This window comes from Urocitellus parryii, chromosome 5 (genome assembly GCF_045843805.1).
Source record: "Urocitellus parryii isolate mUroPar1 chromosome 5, mUroPar1.hap1, whole genome shotgun sequence".
NCBI classification, from domain to species: Eukaryota; Metazoa; Chordata; class Mammalia; order Rodentia; family Sciuridae; genus Urocitellus; species Urocitellus parryii.
The window spans coordinates 39,040,656-39,061,203 of NC_135535.1; the positions used below are offsets into that span (position 1 = coordinate 39,040,656).

Genomic DNA, 20,548 nt, shown 5'->3' on the forward strand with positions numbered 1-20,548 from the left:
TCTGAAGTCTTGGTCCTTGTGAATGCCTTGCTTGGAAATAAAGTACAGATATAATTAAGTTGAGGTCCTGATTGAGTAGGGTGGGCCCTAAATCCAGTATATGACTAGTGTCCTGGGAAGACACAGACACAGAAGCCATCCATCCATGCAAAGGTGAAGGCACCAGTTATCCTGAGGCTACCACAAGGCAAAGAATATCTGGAGCCACAAGAAGCTGATAAAACTGAGGTAAGTTCTTTCTAGAGAGTTCCTAGGGAAAACTGCCTGACAGATACCTTGATATTAGACTTTCAGTCTCCAGAACCATGAGAGAATACATTCTTCTGTTTTAAAACAAATTTGCTATGTTAAGTCCTTGCCATCTGATACAGTAAGTCCTCAGCAAATTTCCCATCTTTGGTATCCAATTTTCCCATCTAAAATATTTACTTTTCCGTAAAACTAATTACTTCTTCCCTGGAACGTTTTAGCACAGATTTATTGTATTTGGGATCCTTCACTTCCCTTCTCTTCTCTCCCACATTGTGAGTTTTTTTTAGGGGAAATGTCCATATCTTTTATTACTATAACTTCAGTGCTTATAATAGTGTCTGGCACAAAAGGTAGTAAATAAAATGTCGTTGGACTAGTAATACATTATTCTTTAATAAAATTTATAAAGATTTCTCCACATACTGCCCAAAAATGCACTGAAGAAGAGTCCATTGCTCTCTAACACCAGCATAATTTTTTAATTGTTTTTTGAGAAGTCAGATACATTTTCCTCGAAAGGATGAGGCTCAGGATTTTAACTCACTTGTTTCAATTTTCTGTACACCTTAATGTTTGAAAAGCAAAGCTTTCTTCCTATAATCAGACTTTGTATTTTGGGGAGAAGGAAGGTTTGAGTAATATATTCTTATGTGGACAGTGCTTAAAATATTTATTCTTGAAAAAGCACTAGTGACTATTATTTAAGTCAAATTTTGGCTAGTTTACACATGACCAAGACTTTTCAGTACAACTTTCTAGTCCAATTTTCTGGAATAAAATAAAGCTTGAAAAAAATGAGAGAGAGGGGGTAAGGAGAGAAAGCTTATAAAAACTGTTAGTTATGGAAATAGGAATTTAAAATAGAAGTGTAATCTCAAGTACAAATATAGCCACAGTAAAGATTCACAGTAACAAATGATGTCACATACTTGAAAGAAAAAACTTAGAGGTTAAAAAAACGAGTGAACACAATGCCAATAATCAGTTGGACCAAAAAAATTGAGCATGAGAGCCCTAACCTGACTTCCTTTGACCTTGAGCAAATTAGTTAGCCATCAGTTTCTGACAATGTATTGTCAATATGAGCAAATACTGCTTGGGAATATTTTTAGAATTTTTTGATATCTATAAAGAATTTTGAAGACAAAAACCTTAAAATACTTGACAAATGCTATTTTTGCATTGATGATATCTGTATTCTTAGGTTCTCCCTGGTCAGTGTGCCACTCACTGTGTATGTCAGTAGGTTCATTGCAATTATATAAATTAGCAGGAATCTGTGGTAAACAGCCTTCAGAAGATGGGCCTTGGATATAAGGGAAGCATTAGTATTTATCTATGACACCTTCAGCAGCTTTTGAAAAATTTAAGAGGATAAAATTCTTGGAACCCTGCAAAGCATTATGCTCAAGGTTATATCTGAACATATTTATATTTACTTTTCTTATTTATTATTTATTGAGTCTGGGACAATGAGACATTTAATTCAATTGTATTCAGTTTTATTCATTTTGCATCTCACAAAAGCAGAGCATGATTTTTTAGAGAGATAAAAGTAACAATTATTCTTTCACCTAAGTACTTTATTCTCATTAAAAGATAAAGATTAATAATGTTTGCCAAGAAGATTGAATTCCAGAAAAAAATTAAACAGTTGACAATACCCATAGTTCAATTTATCATGCATTCATTGCCAAATATACTTGTATATTTCTGTGTCAATGTCAAGTGTCATAGCAGCAGGGTTTAGTAGCCATCATTTTATACATGTCATTTGTAGATTCTTTTTCATATCTAGCTAATTTTAAATTACTATTAAAAATAATATTATAATATCTATAAAATATTAAGAAAGAAAAAAAACACCTAAGAGTATCAATACCCAAACACAATCATAGAAAAATAGAGATGTGTATAGAAAAATATTAAAAGAAGATGTGGAAAAATGAAAAGTTTTGAATTATTTTCAACAAATAATATTTTAATAAGAACTTAAGTCAGCATTATGGTCTTTATTATGTATGTGATATACTATGTGAAGCTTAAAATGCAGAAGAAACTGCATGGATATATTTCTGATTAGTTTGTCTACTTATGCACCCAAGACTTTTTAGCTGTAATGTTTTATACTGGCATGTTTTATAGTAAAATTACCTGTTTCCTTAGTTTCACACTGCTCATTGCTATATATGGATGAACATCCGCCACCCCAGCTCGTTAATTCATTTTAGCAGTTTACCCATAAAACTGCATTAACTGCCTTCCATTCACTGAAATCTACAGCTTTGTTTTACAATTTTCTTAGGACCAAACATGCAGGAAGAGTATTAGAATGGCTCATATGCATTTCTTTTCTTTAACAAGAGGGGCTGAGGTAAGTTTTGTAGATCTCAGATGTTGTTACTATTTGTAAGTTGAGATTTTAAATTTGGTTTGCTCTATCACAAAGGACCTTTAGGAATACATGTGAAAGAAGCTAAAAGAAGAGCATTATTTCCTCCTTTGGCATTCTTCCTCATAGCTTAGGAAAGAGAAGCCTGGGAAAAATTAATCTTCATGTAACTTAAGAGCTTTATAAAATCAATCTCCATCTCTCTCTTACACACACACACACACACACACACACACACACACACACGGGGTGGGGGGAGAGAGGTGGAGGATGCTGTTGCTTTAAACCAGAAACTTTAGGTTAATTTGTTGAGAGGATTTCTGTTATTGAGTCTTAATGAAATTGAAAATTAGTTTTTAGAGAATGAGGTAATAATCTTTAAAAGAAGAGATAATTTTTTTCTACTTGCAACTGGTAAGAAGTTATATTGTCTTGTAGAAATATTGGGATGTGAAGTAATTATATTTTGCCAGTTTCACTTATTATCTCTTTCATATAGCTTTTGTGATAGAAAACTCTTTAAAACCCTACATCACTGGCAAAACAAATTGTATTTAGCACTTCTGCTTGATTTCTTGTGAATATGGCATTAAAATGTCAGTTGAAAAAGAGCTCCTTGTCAAATAAAAGCTTACTGTACTAGCACATGAAAGAGACCAAGATATTATCATAGCAGGATTCACAGAACTCATTAAAATGTAGGTAAACCACAAGCAAAAGAACAATATGGAAAAGATAATCCAGTGGCATCTGGTTAAAATGAGATAATAAGAATAATAATGTGAAATGCATAAAAAAGGAAGAATTATCTTCTTTAAGAATAATTTTTATCAACTAACTGCTGTTGTTTCAGATATCATGTTGGCTGCTGATGGATGGTCAAATGATATTGTCCATAATGAACAAGGATATAACTCAAATTCAAGAGTCCATGACTAGGTATCTCTTAAGACCTATTAATGTCTTACTATGTAGGGTCTCGAAGATCACTTGTGACTTGTGAAAACAAGAAAAAAACAATCTGGAATTTGAAAAAAAAATCAATTAAAAATGTTCAGGAGTCTATAAGAAATATTTTATGGCAGTGCAGAATGGGATTTCATGGTCTTGAGTCCCCTGCATGGCTTCCACAGGAACCCAAAGTGGGTTGATGTCTTTAGAGTTTTTAAAAAGAACAATATTATAAACATAAAATAAATCCAGAACACAACTAGTACTCTTGAAATCTGGAATAATTTATACACTTGACATATATGAACAGTGTATCCCCAGAGTACCTTTTTCAACCTTCATCACCAAAGGATTAGGTCCAATTATAATTAATTCTTTAATAATGCAATTGATATCCTTTTCATGCTTTTAGACCAGATACTAGATTAGAGTACACTATAAAATATGCTTCTGAGTAATTATGACCTAATTAATTATTTTAGACAGCTTTTTAAAGTTTGATTTACTAATTGGACTCTCCAAAATTGAAAGCAGGAAATAGAGCCATCCAGCCCACCAGAGACTTCATTCCATTTGGCACAAAAACAGTGAAAGTTGACTTCATTATGCTGTTGTGCATGGTTGGGTTTGACAAGTGTGTTTGGGTTTCATGAAATAATCACAGGTCATTTATGGTCTGAATTTTTGCAACTCCAGCACAAATTAGTAAGACTGTTGTGCAAAGCATGGTGGAAGCCCTTGGGATGTCTTCTGTGTCCTTCATTCAGGCTTGGGTAGGTACTTGTGGAAATAAAAGTGTAGAGGCAACATTGTCAAGTGAATGTGCCTGACCCTGAAACATTAGGTTCCTAAGACCAAGTTCCCACTTGCCTTATGTATTTTAAATCACTTCTAGCCTCAATCAGTTTGATTCTAGGAGAGGACATAGGATAAAGAATTGGGGAATTTTTAAGTGAATCCCCAAAACCCAGGAAGTGGTATCTACATCCTGACTCCCCCCATCTGATTTTCTACATTACTAAGCATGACAGTACAGGTGGCTCAATGCTTTCACCTGGAAACCCCTACTAGCACTTTGCACAACAAAGTCTCCTTACAAACCAGCCTCTAGTGAGAATCATCCTTGGCCTCACTTTTTGCATTCATGTCTTGCTAGTTATTTATTTCAAAGTTCATATAAATCTGTTTGGAAAGCTGTGGTTTTTATATAATCTTAGTTTTATAAGAAAATTTTCCTCCAAGGCATTCCACGTAAAGCATCTCAAAGATTATTAAAAAGGAAGACCTAGAGCTGATTCTTAAAAATGTCTGTATGTCAAAATAAGATTTCCTAACATTTGTTATATTTAAATGGCATTGAGGTGATACTCCAAACTCCAACTCCATGGCCCCATGACTATTTCTGCTTGACATAGGAAGCAGTCCATAAAGTCATCTGTAAGAGTTCAATACATGTAAGGACTGTATTTTAGTATGAGGGAGATTTGAAAGAATGGATAGTCACTAGCTATCCATCGTTCTGATAATAGAAAGCTACCTTTAACCAATACATAATACACTAAGCTCTACTTAACACTTAAAAAAATTAAAAAAAATGAGTTGCTTTGAAAAGGTATATCCATTTTTATAAAAAAATGATATAACAAAGTTTCCCTAGTATCTGGATAAATGATCCTAAAAGACATTCTACTTTGTGCATTAAGGCAATATGTATGCAACACTTAAGTAACATGTATTTGGTTTTATTCAGGCTTCAGAATTGCATTTTACAGACTCAGTTGCCTATATTAATATTTCTTTCTTTCTTTCTTCTTTTTTTTTGTGGTAGTGGGGCTTGAACCCAGGGCCTTGTGCATAAAATGCAAGCACTCTGCCAACTGAGCTATATCCCCAACCCACATAATATTTCTTAGAATGCTAAAAGACAATCCAATTGGAAAATGCCATTTAGGGTCTCAGGAAATGGATTATATAAGGGAAACCAAGCAGACCAACAGCAACTGGAAATCATTTATAACAAAAAAGTGAAAATCTATTTCACTTTTCCCCATTCCTTTTATTTTTAAATTTAGCATCTTTTATGAAGTAGGCATTTTATTAGATATGTACAGATAGTTTATTTCTCATTAGAAAATGGTTCAGTCCCATTTGTTAGTTAGCATTTCATTGCTGAAACCAAAATATCTAACAAGAACAATCTAGAGGAGGAAAGATTTATTTTGGCTCATGGTTTCAGAGGTTTCAATGCATGGCCAGCCAGCTCCATTGCTCTGGACCTGAGGTGAGGCAGAATATCATGGTAGAAGCACGTGACAGGGGAAAACTGCTGTGTGTGTGACAGTCTGAAATCAGGGAGGGAGAAAGGAACGGAGCAGGGACCAGATGTAGTCTCCAAGGGAACTCCCCAGTGAATGACTTTCTCCAATCATGCCTCACTGTCTACATTTTACACCTTCTCCTGGTAGTCCATTCAAATTATTAATCCATCAAATGGATTAATCCACTGATAAGGTTACAATCCTTATGAAACATTCACTTCCCCAAAGTGTCCCCCCCTTCTGGCATTGTGGCATGGCAAATCAAGTATTCAACATATCAGTTTTTGGGAGACATTCCATATCCAATTCATAAAACCATTTTATAGATTCAACTAGATATAATTTATAGCTTTTACTGCAAGGAAATACAGTATTGTATAACTATTGGGCATTGACTGTGCTGTCTCCCTCAGACAATAATATTGCCTTTATGTTCCTGAGTTTGGCTTGAGAATCAAAAGATGAGATGCTTAAGGTTAATCTGAAGCAATCCATCTGTAAATGTAAGGTTTTCTGTACATACGGCATATAAAAATGCAGTTTTGCAGAAATAATTGAACTTTGCTGGTCTGACTGCACATCTAGTTCACAGAAGCTGTGAGCCCCTTCAAGGCCTCTGGGGATTAGACGAAGCTACACTGAGATATGCTAGTATTTTGTGTGATCATCTTGTTTCTGGTAAAGTGTATCCTTTCATAATGGAATTGGGAGTACAACTTTAGTGTGTTTGAAGGTGTTGGTGAGTGAATGTGTAATTGTGGGGTGGTATGATGTCATGACTTGGTGTGTGTGGTTTTTTTCCCTAATTAATTTAGGTATAATATCTCTTTTTCTATCTTGTTAATAATTACTTTATTCTTTTGTAACTTTTGCCATTCTTTATCTAGGGCACTACCTTCTCCTCTCCCCCCTTTTATTTTTTTTATCTTTTTCAATTTTCTGCTCATTACCAATTAAACCATAAGATAATGAAAAGAAGGAAAATTCAAATGAATTCACACAGCATCTTTTATATCCATAAATGTACAAAGACTAATAAATGTTCTTTCCTCACTGTATCATTATGACTATCCTATAAATTTCAACAGATCGTTGGAAATGTGTTGGCCAGATTAGATGCAGAAATTTGAAGTGATTATGATAGATTTCAAGCTCCTATAATAAATATTTAAAATCATCTTTGATTTCTTTTTTTGTAAGATTTTTTAATTTTTCGGTTTATCTTGTTGCTGTCTGTGACTGCTGACTGGTGTTGTTGGAATATTTGCTTTTAGGTAACAGAGACATGGGAAAAAGAGAGACTATTAGCTTTATTTGATACACGCTTTGCCTACAAGGTATGAACAGAATTGGGATCAAGACGACAGCCTCTATGATCTGCCTGATGCTCTTGAGTTTCTAACTGGCTTGTGTGAGGGGCAAGAGAATGGCAGCCTGCCACCCCTTGATGCTCTATAAGAGCAGGAAAAATTAGGGGGGATTCATATAGATGAAGAAGGTGAGGCTGAGAGAGGGGGAAGAAAAAGAAAAAAGAGGGAAAAACTAAAGCTACCTGAGCAGGAGAATGAACAATAAATGGTGTGTGTGTGGGGAATAGTTAGTTCTTATTAGGAACACACTTATTAGGAGAATAAATTAGCCTAATTAGCCTCAGAGAGAAAAAAATGCCCTTAATATACAGTTACAGTGAGTTTGGTTTATTTCGGAACGTTTTAATGTAGTAATTTGTAGATTGGGGGATATAATTCTTTTATCTGTTTGCTTTACCTATTATATTATGAAGACATATGAATCTGAAGATTTGTTATCTAAGTGGTGAGCAAAGGGCTCATCTCAAAATTGAAAGTGGAATTATTGTAGAAATCAGAAAAATTAGTGAAAAGGAATGAAAAGTAAAACACTTAATCCTTGATTTCTAGTCTTTTATTAAAACTAGTTCATATCCACTGATATCTTCTCTGAAAAAAATATTTTGTGGAAATAAAGGAATAGGTTTTACATGAATACTGTGTGTTAGATTAAATCATCACATTTTAATCTATGTCTTTGGCCTTCCTTCCTTTCCTCACCCTAATTTTTCTTCCTTCCCTCTAATTCCTTCATCATCTGCTTTCATCATTCCCTTTCTCCTTTATCCCTTTGAGCTTAGTACTCGGCACTGGCATGGGGTCTGGGACTGTTGGATAACTAAACAATGCCCTGGGCTGAGCTTCATGCTCAAGGTCTGGGGGCGCTCTGGATTGTGGGGTGAGGAGTGGCTTGTTTCACTCATACTCAGGGGGTGAGATGGGAACTGATGCAGGGATATATGCTGGGTAGATGGAAGAGCAGGAGCAGCTCTCTCTGTTCAGGGGGAGGTTAGGCTGGGACAAGTGGGGGTCAGACTTGAAAGTCAAAGTTCTGATATTTGAAAGAACATGGTACTTTCTGGAATAAGTAGGTTGGTATTATGTTCCCACATAAGGGATCATGGGTCGATAGGAGTTCTTTTGTCTATTTTATTGTTTTCCTTTATTTAACCTTACAACCTTTTTGCTCATTTTTTAAACCCAATTGCAATTTGCAGCCCCTAAATTATTGCAGAGAATCTGATGTCACTGGGTTTTGGAAATACTGGTGATGAGACAGATGTGTACTTCTTCTCCATTTTCCCTGTCACCTATCTTTATGTAATGTTGTAAGGTTCTCTCTTTCTCCTTTTATCTCTCCTCCCTCCATCCCCTTTCCTTTCTTCCCTACATTTATTTATATATATGAACAAATGGTATGTTTGAGCTTCTAAGGCCATATGGGGACAGAATGCACAGGCTGGCACATCTTTAAAGGGCAGAAATGCTTCAGGCTGGGATCCTGGTAGGAGACAACAGAAAATAGCAGCAATGTAAGTATTTCCTACATAGTTTTTAGGGGCAGAGCAGTTTGCTCTCAAAAACATTATTATTCTTTTGCTTCAGGCAATGATTATCTGAGTAAGCATAGTCCCACAAACTCTTCAAGGGCACCAACAGGCAAGTTCCCCAGCTGCCTTCCGTCCTGATAAAACACAGACAGACAGTAGTGGTAGAAATGAAGCCATGATCACAAATGTTGGTAAGTTAACAAAGGGTCATATTTCAGCACAAGGAAATTCGTCACCCACATTGAATGAAAGGCCTCAAGATGTCCTTGCAGAGAGTAAGATACAAGGAAACCAAATGCCAGTTCTGTGAGGATTTGTTTGCTAATTCAAACAATATTACCATTACTGTCATTTTAGATAATTAAAAAAGCTACTACCATGAGTAGGAAATAATGACCTTATGTTGAGCAAGCAACTTATTCACAGTTTCCTCATCTATAAAATAGGGTAATGATATATATCGTGCAGAGTTGTCCAAATTATACATAACATATGAAAATTGCAAAGGACAGATCTTGGGCCATGTTTGACATTCAATAAATGGTCGTTATTTTGTTCTGATTATACAAGAAAATTTCTAACCATTCACACTTTTAGAAAAGTCTCACAAAAAATGATTTCTTTTGAATTGTATTAATCCTTGCAATTCATGCTATCTTATCTTCCAGGTGTTCAAAAATATCAGAATATCTATCATTACATATTTCAAATTTTCAGCATGGGTGAATTCTAACAATGAAGTTTAAACCTTTCAAGAAGCAGAGATGCACTGGAATGTCTGTGAGAATAAAACAAGAAGGAAAAGAAAAAAAGAGTAACAGAAAACACAACTCTTTTATGACAACAGTCCAGGACAAGTGGGCGATTTTCAGAATGATAATAAGCACTCACCACCCCATGGCTCAGGGCCGTTCCAACTTCATGCACAGTGGGGAACCTTCTCTGCTCCTCAATATCAAATTGTACATGCAAGTTATTTGTAACAGAACATTGAAAAGTCAATGAAGGCAAACCTGGTAGGCAGCTACTGTCAGAAAACATCTGAATCAATAGGGCACTATCAGAATTGTCTTTCCCAAGCAAAACACAAAACTGTTTTAACCGAAAGCATGACAGCACTGTGAAATTTCCTTACTGCAGTAACTTAAAGCAACACAGACTTGGGGAAGCAGGCTCTAGTGCCTCACCCAACAGGTCACAAAATAACAAAGAAATACTTTTAGGGATGGTGTTACTGAGAGTCATCTGAGAGACATGAAGATCCTGAACAAGACACAAGTTGTACACTCAATCTTTGATCATCTTTGTAATGCACAAGAACATTAAAAAACCTAAAAACATGATTCTTTTTCTTAAATTGATCTTTTTTTTTCCTACCATTATTCCATTATTAAGGTTTCCACAGAGTGGGAGATTAAGCAGAAAAAATAGAGATAAACTTTAAGCACTTTAAATTAACCTGTACAATATCCTAACAGATGCAACCCTACCTACACCTAGTATGTGCTTAACTAAAATGGTTTACCAATTAAAATAGAAAACCCGCATGCAAGTAAGGCATGTAAGGTCAGGATGAAATGCTCTTTCCTTTGTAAAGCTTTCCAGTCAGTATAAAGCTCTCTCCACCTGCTACACATACTATTTATTTAAACAGAAATGACAATTAAAGGTATATTTGGATTTACAAAACTTCTAAAGAATAGTCAATCTATGAAAAAAAAGATAATCTATGAATAGTAGCTAATTCCAGTCTAAAGAGTTAAAATGCACCATATTTATGACTCAGAAACCCTATATTATCTTAAACTTATGTATTTCTTTTGCTGATTGCCAAAACTAGTTTTTCATGATTAATCCTAAGGTTTAGGAAATAAGAAGGTAATTGGCCTATAAATTATAAACTTACTGCATTTCAACATTTGCATCTTGTCTTTTCTTTAGGGAACTGACAAAAAATTCCACTTCACACAATGACATTATAGGATGAATGGATAAACGAAGTGTAGAGTGCAAGTGTGCACGTGTGCACGTGTACCCCTCCCTCACAAAATTAGAATATTATTCAGCCTTATTAAGGAAGGATGTTCTCAAAAATGCTACCCCATGGATGAACCCTGATGTTATGCTAAACAAAGTAAGCTAAATTATGCTAAACAAAGTAAACAAAAGGACAGATATTACATGATAGCAATGATAGAAGGTGACTAGAGTAGTTAAATTCAAAGAGGTGGAAAAGTAGGACAGTGGTTGCTGGGGACAGGGAGGGGCAGAGAATGAGGAGTCAGCATGGGGTTTTGCTTTAGCAAAATGAAAATGTTCTTGAGATGGATGGTAGTGAGGATTATACAACAGTGTGAATGTATTTAATACCACTGAGCTGTATACTAAAAATTGGTAAAATAATAAATTTTATGTTACATATATTTTATCAAAATAAAAAAGTGTCAAAAAATTACATTTTTGTAGAAGGCTAATAAAGTGTTTGGGGACATAGGTTATGCTTTAGTGAGGGGGGGAAAACAAGAGAACAAATGATTTTTTTTTTTTTTAAATTTGTTTGCTTGTTTTGCAGTGCTGGGAATCAAAATGGTGACTTATGCATGCTAGGCAAGTTCTGTACCACTAAGTTACACCCCAGCCCAAGAACAAAAAATCTTTATGAATTTATTGCTATGACAGTTCTGGGTTAAGAAACTATATCTGGTTCAAGCAGTGCTGAGGACCGATGCTGTACCCGAGTCTGAGATGCCCATCTCTTATGCAAAGAGAAATTTGTGAGATTATCATTTCAGGGTAAGCCCTCACATCAGTGTGCATGATGTCCAAGAGCATAGATTTTTATCATTAAATATACCTGGGTCTGCATTTGGCTCTAAATTTACAAGGTATGTTACTTTGAAAAAGTTAGTTTACTTTCAGAATCTGTTTTCTCATTTGTAAACTATGGATATGAATATGAACTTCACAGGAAAGAAATGCCAGGCAAACTACTCAACTGGAGGCCAGTGCTCAGTTAATGGGGTTCTAGTGCTATTGCCATAAGCCCCACAATAGAGGGACACCCTGACCCGGTCAGCTGATAGTGGCCTGGCATAGCTGGGTATACCAGGCCACTTCCATAACTGTTGATACCAATACAGAATTTTTTCCTCTGATATTGCCAGTGGGGTTGCTATCGAAATCATATTAATTATATTTACATCCAAAGTTAGGATGAAAATTAAAGATATTTTTAAACTTGAGTTTACAGATCCAAATAGTGGTACAGACAGAATGTAAAGAAAACGATTTTCTTTGTACAGAGGTGGCACTGAAAATTTTACTTTGCAAATGGATGGTTTTATATTTGGGGTATTTAAAGGAATTTTAAAATGTAGATATACAAGATGACTTAATCATGGACTTCACTGGGTCTTTTCACATTACAGATAACCTCTACTATACCTCATTGACAACTCCCATCACAAGTTTAGCAAGACTCACCAATAATTTATTTGTCTTAACATAAGGGCTTCGAAGTAGAGGGCTGAAAGAAAATGTAACAACATCTCAAGGGCAGTGCAGAGATGCTTCATCTGAGGCCAGAGCCCTTCCTATCTTAGTTCTTTTCCCTAAATATTCTTACCGATACTGCTTTTGTTTATCATTGAAACTGCCTAAACTCCCTCAAGTCACTTGTTTCTTTGTATTAATAATTGTTGGATTAATAATTGTCAGGGAGGGAGGAGAGAGCAGGATGCAGGATGAGGGCTGGTGTGAATATGTGGATGCAGCTGCTTTTTTCTTAGCAGTTCCTCCATAATGGCTGTACTGAAGTATTTTCACAAGAGAAAAATATGGTCAGAAAATCTGAAGCCAAAGCCACTTTAAAGAAAAGACAGGTTGAGAATATTAGATGGGAGGCAGAATGACTTCAGGGAAAAATGCAAAGGTTAGAGGTAGAGAGAGAAGGCCTTGTGAGAATCTAGATTTAGATTTTTGCAAATTTGGAGCTGGGTCAGGAAAAATGGAGAAACATTATGCTCTCTGTCTCCTTCTCACTGAAGCCATCTCCATTCCCAAAGCTGTAAGTACAGTGGTTCAGTACAAACTGAGTTTTCACAGGTTTGTTTGGGTAACTGTTCTGAGATATATAGTCATCTTACAAAATAGAAAGGTAACACCTTAAAATGGATTTTGTTATTTAACTCCTAACTGCCTGTTTTCCTCCATGCTTTTCAGCTATTACACTTAATGACAAATTTGCCTTTGCCTTTTATAAAACACACTGATAATCATTCAGTTCTTAATGTAAGTAGAAATAACAAATATATTCATAATTATGCAATTATATAATTTTTTTCCTAAATTTTATTAATAGGCATAATTCAGATAAATAAAAAAAATCTGTATTGTAGAACACAAATACTATGTAATACTTAATGACCAAAATTATAATTTGGGGGCATTAATACCTTGTTTAAAATTAGAAAAAAAAATCTTAAAGGTCAAAAGAAGGCAACTTGAAGAGTTAATTGTTTGTAGTTCAAATATTGCAAATGTAATAAAAAATTTTCCTAGGAGATGTTATAACTAATTGTTGCCAGTATCACATGCAAGCATAGAACAGATAAGCTAAAATCCTTAGTAACTTAAAAATCTGCTGCCAAGACTTAAACCGCTTAAAATAATATTTCAGACTACTGAAAATTCATAAAACATTACTTTGGGGGGGTCATATAAATTACAAACCAATGTTTTTTTTTGAATGTTTGTTCAGAGACATTTTTCCCTTAGCCTGAAACATTTTGTACAAATTCATAAACATAGACTTTGCCAAGAGTCTTTTGAAAATGGAAAACAAAAACAATAGCAGGGTTAAGAAATTCATATTAACCGTAAGAACAGGACATAAATTGCTCAAATGTACAATGGAACATATGCTGAACCAGATTTTTTTTTTTTTTTTGTATTTTAGTGTAACAAAGAATTAAGGAAAAATGAAAGGGGAAATAAGATGTTTACCATGAATTGGTTTTTGCCGAAGTAGGAATTGTTATTTTTAAGGCAGGTATACACTTATCTTTAGAGGCCTAAAACATTTGACATTAAAATGGGGGAGTCGTGTTAGTATTGCTATCCCATGACAGTACTATGGCAATGAAGTCACTTAAAATGGTGAATATAAAAAATTTCAACAAAATATAATTAATGGAGGTACTAAAATGGAGAGAAACTCACCAAATATTCTATATCCTAAGGGGAAAATTTAGTAACATAAGAAATTATGTTGCCAGAAATGAAAAAAATGATTTTATGATTTTAATTTTGGATACCTCACATAAAATTTTATTTACTTATTTGGAAAGTAGAGTTGCCATGCCCAGCTGCCCTTCACTTTGAAATGACGTGTGTACTAACGTGTGGGACGTAACTAATTTTTGGAAACCAGCTCAGCCTACAGTTGGGTTAAATCTATTTTCTCTGGTGAAAATAACCTCATATGTGAGTCCAAGGAAATAATTTCCTGGTAAGGAAGAAAGCCATTTTGGTACCCTTCACGGCACAATGCCTGTTGATTCAACTCATTTATAGCCATGAAGGCTGCCCAAAGGCTTGGAGTTTTACATTTGAACTTTCTGAAAGAGAGTCATGCTACTATCTCTGTCTAATACTGGCCTTGCTTCAAGGAGGAAGAGGCCTAGGAGCCCAGGGTAGACTCCTCTTGAGGCAAGCCTGTGTTCTCTGGGATGGAGAAAAGATTTTCATATTGTGTTTAAGATTTTCAATCAGCCTCCACTTGTCTTTTTCTTTCTTCACACTTTCTCTTCCTCTGTAGTCCATGCAAGCTTGAAGTTATTTTTACAGGAATGCACCTTTGAAAGGAGATTTTTACAACAGTAACTACAACAACAAAATGACTATTTACTTATGTTATTGTACTGACTTCTGTCATAAGCAGTTAATAGACATGTCTTGTCATTTTCATAAAAAAACCATAAAACAGGATTTATTCTCATTTTTAGAGATGAGGAGAGGAAGGCAGAGTTTACATTCCCTTCCTGCAGACACATAGCCAGTAAGTTGAACAAACAGGGTTTGAATGGAGCATTTTTGTTCAGAGCAAATATTCTCAATTATAAAAGAGAATAATGCAACCCAAAATAATGCTCTGGTGCAGGAATAAGTAAGTAAATAGAATATTTTAGCAGGTCAAAACTAGCCACTCAGATAGCTAAATCATTTGGATCCATGTCTTTAACTTTGGGCTTTCTGGAAGCAAGTTTCTGAAAATAATGGATTAAATTGTATCAATAAATTATAATGGGTAACTATACTCTAATACTAACTGTTACATAAGCAAAGATGTATTAAAGGCAACAGATATCTAAATCATTTGATTGATTTATACAATTTCTCAATGGAGACTTTAAAACATATACAGGTGTCTACTAAATTTCCCTATATCCCATAGTTAATTAGCGGTATAGCTGGGATGTGAAATCAGAATTTTCAAAGCCAGTACTATGCTGTAATAAGACATCAGAAGAAAACTTCTTTAATATTTAAAAAAATGCCCCAATATACTTTACTGAAATATACATTATCTTTATTTAAAATAGTAATGATTTTGGGAAATTCATTTTACCCAACATCCCAAGAAAAGTGACTAAATAATCAGGTGGTGAATATAAACATAAAGTAATCTTACTATGTTTAACCCATAAGAATCTTGAAAATATAATGTGCAAATTACTATAAATCAATAGTATTGTCATTACATTCCAGTATTTGTAATTACTCAAAATATAAACTACTGATGATAGATACTATGCTTTGTTTACTGCTTTATCTCCAGTTCCAGAGAACAATGTATATAGTAGGTACTCAATAGAAATTGTTGAATAAAGAATGAACAGCAGCTAGGCACTGTGGCACATGCCTGTAATCCCAGTGGCTTGGGAGACTGAGACAGGAGGATCTCAAGTTCAAAGCCAGCTTCAGCGAAAGTGAGGCACTAAAGCAACTCAGTGAGATCCTGTCTCTAAATAAAATACAAAGTAGGGCTGGGGGATGTGGCTCAATGGTTGAGTGCTGCTGAGTTCAATCATCCTTAGTTACACCCCCCACCAACCCTGCAAAAAAAAAAAAAAAGAATGAACAATGAAAGAATGAATTTTCAAAATTATACAGAAGCTCTTAAAAGTTCAGCTAATGTAGTAGGCATTATAAACAACTATAAAAATGCCTACTACTTTGCCTACAAAATGTAATGTAAAAAAATCTAAGAAGTACATATTGTAAGAATGATACGCAAGATCACATAAACCATTAAGCTAAATTTTCACAAGAGAAAGTTCTTTCTCACAATAATACAATATAAGGTTAAAATATAATAAATAATGAAATACTCAAAATTTATAATTAAATCTCACTGCAGAGATTCCCATACATCAAATTTGATCACAGAGAAACCTGGAAGCAGCCTGGGCAGACATTTTTTATTTTTATTTTTTGCTATCCAGGTGAGAAATAGACAATTAGAAGAAAGATAATTTGCTTAACTGTTGCTACAGGTGGATTGTATTTATGAATGAATGTATTATTGTTATGTATCATTGTTATCCAGTACTATTTTGGTTCTGTGCTCTTGAATGACATCACCTTCCTTTATGCTTTGGATGAAGTGCTATGAGAGGAGGAATTGAATAGAGCCAAAACAAAGATTCCTCCCTGTCTGGTTGACTGTCTATCTCCCTTTCTCTTCTATTTCATTTTTTCTACTATAAACATCATTCTAATGAGCTATATCAAAATAGAATTTTAGACTATGTAGAGAAATTGGGTGAATAATTATTCATACAAAATTTAATTACAGTATAGCTGGAAAAAAGTTTAAATTTGGAGAAGAGGCTTCTTGAGCAGTTCTGAGACTCTCATTTTTTATACAAATACTTTCAGTCAATATGGCAGATAGAAAAAAATGGTGGTTAATTAGGCCAGAATATTTTTCAGTTCTGCCACTAGATATGAGGAGCTTGGGTAAATGACTTGACCTATATGACCCTCTGTAAATGAGAATATTAGAGGAGGTAATCTCTATAAAATGAGAATATTCAACTGTACGACTTCTAAATTTTCTCCTAGCTCTATGCTACTAACACTCTCACACACAGACACACACAGACACACACACACACACACACACACACACACACACCACACGGATATATATATTTTATTACAGGGACTTGTTACTTCTAATAGAGAAAGATTTGACTAAATTAAACTAGTGAGGGGCATTTGCAAATAATATTTATTCTCCAATGAATCACAAAAGGTTTTACTTGTTAAAATCTGCTAGGCATTAGAACCTCTGTACTAAAACTGAAACTTATTTGGTGTCCCTGGAAAGCAAGACTGTTAATAATAGTCATGCGTTGAGTGAGAACATCAACTCCCAGTAGTATTTAAAGAGATTTTGCAAATCTAGGATAATGTGAATAATTCCCAAGAAGAATACCTGAGCATCTGAATGATTTTGTAAAATCTTTCCTCTTTGTTATTATCATTATTCAGTGCAATCATAATCTACAGAGAGCAGACCCATGAAGTTCCTGCAAGTACCAGAGTGTTTAGCAATTGAGAGGAAAATCATTATTGTGAAACAGTTTTAAATGTTCCCTTTAGCCGTTATTTCTTATCTTAAACATGAAAACTTTTGTGAAGTATAAATGTAGTGTACGCTAATAAAATGTTTTTAGTAATATTTTAATCAATTGCCAACTGGTTTTAAGGCAAAATTATAAGAGTTTTTTTTAATGCCTTTCCTATGTTAAAAGTCTTTCATTTATAAAGTTTGATTCAAATACAAACTGTAAGAACTTATTCATTATTCATGGACTAGTACATAAGCACATAATCTATACATAAAAACAACAAAAGTAGTGTGTTATCCATTATATTTATCTTACATCATGCTTTATTCCATTTACTTACCATTCTTAACTTATGAATGCTTCAGAGGTTAAACATGTATCAACATTTATATTTAACAATTTTATTCTAATTCAAAGCATTTTTTTCATAAATATCTTATGAAAATTTAAAGGGATAAACTACATTTTTAATTTTATTGGTTTGAATTAAAGTCATTTTTTTCTTTGCATGCTATTATTTATGAGGGAATTGGCATAAAATTATTAAACAGCAGATACTTAAATGGAGAACAAAACTATCCCAAACTATAATATGCACTAGGAAGATGCAGAACATCTTCCTTGGAAACAGGTAACTTTTTCTTCAGGATTGCTCTAAATGAACAGAGCTTAATACTTGAGTGGGACTCTTCCAAAATGCAACATACTAGATCCTACTTCAACAAAATTATGGAAGTTCAAACAACTTAGGTAAGTCACACCTGAACAACAAGCCAAATCACTTATACATAAATATGATCAGAGAAGCAGTTATTATTGATGGGTTTTCACAGTGAAATTGTACTAAGAAGCCTAAGAAATCATGAGGGGGTAAAATAGAAATGTAGTTCTTGTGTAAATAACTTAAATATCTCTGGTTCTGTGATTTAAAAAGTCAACCAATTTTTAATAAGTAATGCACAGAATTGAAATGATGATTAAAAATTGAATTATATACCTAAACAAAACATCTAAAGACAGCCTAGTTTTTAAAGTGTAAAATAATGCTTATATTTTGGTTCAATGACTTAGTTGACTTTCTCTGGTTAGAAGATGCCAAAATAAATTCTCATTTATATGTATCTGGCAACATCTTCACATTGGCAGAGTTTAAATTATATATATGATACAAACATCTGATTGTTAAATTATTATTATAACCAGATCTACACAGACAAGTTTATAACCTGTTTTGCAACCCCAAGCTGCCTTTACATATATTTTAAATGAAGAAACTGTTTTACCAAAAGTGAAAATCTGAATTTTAAAAACTCTGATATAAAAATTTAAAGAGTATAATCATTCCTAATCACAACAAACATTAAGAGGTAGCATGCTTTGTGAAAAGTGAAGCTGACCACGAGTAATCTGTGGACAGGTAAGTAAAAGAAAGGTCTTGTTATTCTTTCTCCTTTCATACTTCAAAAACGAATGGAATGGATTTCAGAAAAATTTCATTTATGTAATTATGACCGTGATCAATTATGTCTAATCACTCAAAATTAACATATGACATATACAATAAGGGCTTTGAGGTTAGAAAATTTTAAGTGTAATTTCTATATAGCCTAGAAAAATTATTTTTATATTTCTTTTTATATCAAAATTACATCTTTCCCTTTGAACTTCATTCAATTTTGATATATACCGAGATTTTGATTTTGATTTTGTTGAATCACTACCACTTGATACTTCTGTTTGAAATTTTACGGAACTGCACTTTCAAACTTCTTTCAAAATAATTATAGTATTAAAAGTGATACAGTGTTAGTCATCTACCTGGATCTTGCCTATTCATCTTCACTTTATTGTTTTTGATATTCACATATTCAAAACTTATAGTTGTTTGCATCCAGGGAAACTTTAAAATGATACCAATTCTACTAAAGATAACATCAAAATATACTTTGTTTTGCTTAATAAAAACATATATAGAAAAACTATTATCACTATTAACTGATAGTTAAGTAAGGAAATACATTTTATAGTTAAGGCATAGGTTAGAAAGGAATGTACTAATGAGTGTAAACTACCAGTTTTAAGCCTGCAGATGGTTGCCATTTTAAATAATTCTAATTTAATAACTATAAATGAAGGACATATGTCAATATTCTGAAGTGAAAGAAAGTGAGGTGCTTTGATTAAATTCTTCTTATTACATTTTTAGAATTTAAAATGATATGATGCTAGTCAAAAGAGATGATAGAGTCAACATAAACATTTTCAGGACCAGAGATGTATCACAAAGATTACCTTGCCCTCTTACCTAAGAGGATTATAGGATAAATGATTTCCATTCCACTCTAGTAAATTGAAATTGAGTTTCACAAGGCTTCACTTGCTTACTATGCTAATTTATCTTTCAAAACAGAAAGGCAAGTATTTTCATAAAATACATACCCAAATCTAATTTTAAGGAATTATGTTATAATTATTGTGTCATTAAAGTACTTACAGTTCTGTTAATAATTTTGTTGTATTTGGTTCTTCGTTTTCTTTCCTTCAGAGTTCTCTCTCTCTCTCTCTTTTTTTTTTTTGTCTAAAAGAAAAGCAGCATGCACTGTGATTACTTGGCTATACATAATCTAGAATCATTTTGGATTCTCATAAATTTAGCATTCACTTTATTATTTAAGATTTTCTCCTAGAAATTCTGCAACATAGAGTCCAAATAAACTCATGTTCATGTATTTAGTATATACAGTATAACAGAATATGAAAGTTGGTTTGGAGAGCTATAGATTAAGATTCTGTGGATACTTTACATACTGATTTTATAAAACATAGATCATTAAATTGTGTTTCCTATACTAGACTGTTTTAGTTTGAAAACTGGAATGGGTAGATGTTATTAAAGAATATTAAATTATTGTATTTATTATAAAAGGAATCACACAACTCTTAGTCAATTAAATGCCTGGTGCTGTATTGAGCATTAACATGGTTACTTTAAATCAACTTTATACTTCTCAGGTTACTTTTAAATTTTATATTTTTCACTGGAGTTAGGAAAATATCAATATATCTATACCTATCTACATATATTTTTTGCTTATTT

General features: G+C 33.6%; 1 protein-coding gene across 1 annotated transcript in view; it reads right to left on the bottom strand.

Moving 5' to 3' along the window:
* The window catches only part of Syt1 (synaptotagmin 1), a 352,023-nt gene extending 332,069 nt beyond the window's left edge, over positions 1–19,954 (bottom strand). Inside the window, exon 1 of the mRNA XM_026396991.2 lies at positions 19,946–19,954. The gene's annotated coding sequence lies outside the window, so the exon portion shown is untranslated. The remainder of the gene's footprint in view (positions 1–19,945) is intronic.
* Positions 19,955–20,548: the final 594 nt, after the last annotated feature.